This window comes from Phyllobates terribilis, unplaced genomic scaffold (genome assembly GCF_046119375.1).
Source record: "Phyllobates terribilis strain yellow unplaced genomic scaffold, ASM4611937v1 Scaffold_1__5_contigs__length_1240528914, whole genome shotgun sequence".
NCBI lineage: Eukaryota > Metazoa > Chordata > Amphibia > Anura > Dendrobatidae > Phyllobates > Phyllobates terribilis.
In genome coordinates, this window is record NW_027362761.1 from 744,788,786 (window position 1) to 744,791,983 (window position 3,198).

General features: G+C 34.8%; 1 non-coding gene across 1 annotated transcript; it reads left to right on the top strand.

The window, feature by feature from the left end:
- The first annotated feature begins 2,916 nt into the window (after positions 1-2,916).
- TRNAR-UCU (transfer RNA arginine (anticodon UCU)) lies at positions 2,917-3,002 on the top strand. The gene is given in 2 exon segments: positions 2,917-2,953; positions 2,967-3,002. It is a non-coding gene; the product is annotated as a tRNA-Arg (tRNA).
- Positions 3,003-3,198: the final 196 nt, after the last annotated feature.

The following is a 3,198-nucleotide window of genomic DNA, read 5'->3' on the forward strand; positions in this document are numbered from 1 at the left end:
TTTGAGCAATTTTAAAAATCTTTTTGTGTGTATTTGCCTGATATTTCTTTATGATCTCTATTGTGGGTTGAATTTGGGGTTTCTAGATATTTTTGGCTGATTTATCAACTATTGCTTAAAAAAATGCAGAATGTGGTGCAAGCATACTCCAGTCCATCCGTAGAGTGATTATATGTATGCATGACTTCTGGTATAAATTTTGCACCATTATGTGAAACGTGGACATTTTTTTTGCTAAAAAGTCACCAAAAAGGTCAAAGATAAAAACAGAGTGATATCAGCTGGCTTGTCCTCATGAACACTTTCTCCTGAGCTAACGAGATCACTGAAATCATGTAATCAGGTCAATTTTTGGAGAGCTTAAATTCAGTGGAAATGAGGTTTTTGTGAATAAGTTAATTTTTATGGCAAGAAATGAGTTTGCAAATGTTGGCAGTTCGTTTGATCTCTATTCATAATAAACTAGAGTTACACAAATCACCACTGTTAATACTGAAGCAGTAAACTTTGTGGAAACTAAATTTTATATCAGTCTGAACAATTTTGGGCCATTATTGTTGAGTCCTAGTTATTCTTTGAAAAACTGCAAAAGGAAAAAATGAGCAAAGGAAAAACATCTAATTAATGGTATAGGTGCCTGCTGAAATCAGGATATATAGCAGGAGCACTACAGAAAATTTCCCAGCAATTATTTGGACTAAAACACATGTTTTCTGATAGTCTTTTCACATGGCTAAAATAATTTCATTTGTATTGACTCCTATCCTTCCCAATCCAGTGGTCCATTAGCGTACAACGACACTTATGTTCTAAACAATTTTTCTTCCCATAAGATCCAGAGGGCCAGTGGCTACTGCATTGAAGCAATAGAAATTAATAAAGCTGATCGCTTGAGAGATAGAAACCAAAAAAAGCTACCCCTTCCTTGGTCTTGCATACATTTCAATGCCACACTTTAGCAACACAGAACTAGCATTAATATGAATAGATCTTTTTTTTTAAAACATTTTCATTTTCTTGTTGACAAGTTTTACTTTTACATATAAGAAGACTAAAGCAAAGTTTCAAAGAGAACAGGAATCTTACTGTTGTCAAGTCATCATCAGGAAAATGGTTTGTCTAGACTAGACAGAACACCCACCTCATTCAGGAGACTTGTGGCTCTGTGGCGCAATGGATAGTGCATTCGTCTTCTATGGAGCTAATGTGATTCAAAGGTTGTGGGTTCAAGTCCCACAAGAGTCATATTTTGTAGCTTGCGTGACATTAATACTTTGTCTCAGTTGATGTTAGAAAGATGAAAAAGAAAAAATTATAAAAATCTGGGCTTCATACTAACGTTTAGAGCATTGTACCAGGACTAAAACTTCACTGGGGACTACTTGCTACAGAAGACTAATAGGATGACTCAATTTTGTTGACTTTTAAAATAACTTATTTTGCATCCAGTTTAGAAATTCTTGATTTATGTATGTTATCAGTACATAAAAGATAAATGACACAAACTCTTTAATGCGGAGTTTTTTTTCTGATGTCTCTATCAGAGTGAACTAACTGAGGCTATGGTTTAGGATTCCTGAACTTACAAATTGGAAGTCACATTTAAATTTGAGCTCAGCAAAGAACATAGAGGGAGCAGCTACTAACAGCTCCATGTCCCAAAGGATAGCAGATAGGGCACAATTTGTTATTGCCTATTTTTGGTCTAGTGTTTGATGTTCTGTTACTTGTTTTCACTAGTCCAAGATTCTTTTTTTAATTTGAGCAATTTTAAAAGTCTTTTTTGTATGTATTTGCCTGATATTTCTTCATGATCTCTATTGTGGGTTGGATTTGGGGTTTCTAGATATTTTTGGCTGATTTATCAACTATTGCTTAAAAAAATGCAGAATTTGGTGCAAGCATACTCCAGTTCATCCGTAGAGTGATTATATGTATGCATGACTTCTGGTATAAATTTTGCACCATTATGCGAAACGTGAACATTTTTTTTGCTAAAAAGTCACCAAAAAGGTCAAAGATAAGAACAGAGTGATATCAGCTGGCTTGTCCTCATGAACACTTTCTCCTGAGCTAACGAGATCACTGAAATCATGTAATCAGGTCAATTTTTGGAGAGCTTAAATTCAGTGAAAATGAGGTTTTTGTGAATAAGTTAATTTTTATGGCAAGAAATGCGTTTGCAAATGTTGGCAGTTCGTTTGATCTCTATTCATAATAAACTAGAGTTACACAAATTACCACTGTTAATACTGAAGCAGTAAACTTTGTGGAAACTAAATTTTATATCAGTCTGAACACTTTTGGCCATTATTGTTGAGTCCTAGCTATTCTTTGAAAAACTGCAAAAGGAAAAAATGAAGAAAGGAAAAACGTCTAATTAATGGTATAAGTGCCTGCTGAAATCAGGATATATAGCAGGAGCACTACAGAAAATTTCCCAGCAATTATTTGGACTAAAACACATGTTCTCTGATAGTCTTTTCACATGGCTAAAATAATTTCTTTTGTATTGACTCCTATCCTTCCCAATCCAGTGGTCCATTAGCGTACAACGACACTTATGTTCTAAACAATTTTTCTTGCCATAGGTTCCAGAGGGCCAGTGGCTACTGCATTGAAGCAATAGAAATTAATAAAGCTGATCTCTTGAGAGATAGAAGCCAAAAAAAGCTACCCCTTTCTTGGTCTTGCATACATTTCAATGCCACACTTTAGCAACACGGAACTAACATTAATATGAATAGATCTTTTTTTTAAAACATTTGCATTTTCTTGTTGACAAGTTTTACTTTTACATATAAGAAGACTAAAGCAAAGTTTCAAAGAGAACAGGAATCTTACTGTTGTCAAGTCATCATCAGGAAAATGGTTGTGTAGACTAGACAGAACACCCACCTCATTCAGGAGACTTGTGGCTCTGTGGCGCAATGGATAGCGCATTGGACTTCTAGGGAACTGATGTGATTCAAAGGTTGTGGGTTCAAGTCCCACCAGAGTCAGATTTTGTAGCTTGAGTGACATTAATACTTTGTCTCAGTTGATGCTAGAAAGATGAAAAAGAAAAAATTAGCAAATCTGGGCTTAATACTAACGTTTAGAGCATTGTTACAGGACTAAAACTTCACTGGAGTCTACTTCCTACAGAAGACTAATAGGATGACTCAATGTTGTTGACTTTTAAAATAACTTATTTTG